The following is a 1,137-nucleotide window of genomic DNA, read 5'->3' on the forward strand; positions in this document are numbered from 1 at the left end:
GTTGCATACGAGTGTGGTGCACATGTGGTTGCACGTGTGCATGGGGTGTGTGCACACGGCATGCACACATGTGTGGAGCACACGCATGTTTTTGCACACACACACGGGGTGCATGCACACAAAGCACAATGCATGGAGCATATGCACACGTATGCACACATACGCACGTGGAGCACATACATGTGGCTGCACATGTGCATGGTGTGTGTGCACACACTTATGCAGCACATAGATGTATTTGCACACACGCATGGGGCGTGTGCACATGGCCTACATGCACATTGGAGCACATATGTGTGGTTGCACACATGCATGGGGTGTGTGCACATGCGTGTGGAGCATATATATGTATTTGCACACATGCATGGGGTGCATGTACACGCACACATGTGGAGCACCTACATGTATTTGCATGGAGTGTGTGCAGATGTCGTGCACACACATGTGGAGCACATACATGTATTTTCACACATGCGGTGAACACCCAAAGCACAATGCATGGAGCATGTGCACATGTGTGCACACACATGGATCTAGAGCACATACATGCATGTGCACACAGCCATCCACATGCAACACATGCAGGTGCACACATGCATGCATGGAACACGTGCATACGTGTGCACATACACACAGAGTGCACATACATGCAGGGCCAACACACACATGGACACATGAAGGTTTATTCATTGCGCACACACATACCATGTGCACGCACGTGCACTTGCACACCTGTATGTGCACGAACATGCATAGACACACGTACATGGTTGCATATGCACACCCACGGTGCATGCATGTGCACACCCACGGTGCACATGGGGCTTGCACACACACATATATGATTGTGCATGCACACACATGGTGCGTGCATGCACATGGGGCTGCACGCACCCCCACACGATGCACACATGCACCCACCCCTGCACCCACAGCAGCATCCCCAGCATGCAGGGGATGTATGTGCTGAATTCGCCAGGTCTCAGCGCCCAGCCCTGCTCGCTCCAGCTTGTCCTGCCGGGAGCGCTGCTGGCACGGAAATGCCAACGAGGCGGCTTTGGGAAAGGCCGGGGCTTCCCAGCCTGCCAGGCTGCTGCAGCCTGAGGATTTCTCTCTCTGCCTGCTTAATGCAGGGGG

The sequence above is a fragment of the Nothoprocta perdicaria genome, unplaced genomic scaffold (genome assembly GCF_003342845.1).
Source record: "Nothoprocta perdicaria isolate Ctin4 unplaced genomic scaffold, notPer1 scaffold_288, whole genome shotgun sequence".
Lineage (NCBI taxonomy): Eukaryota > Metazoa > Chordata > Aves > Tinamiformes > Tinamidae > Nothoprocta > Nothoprocta perdicaria.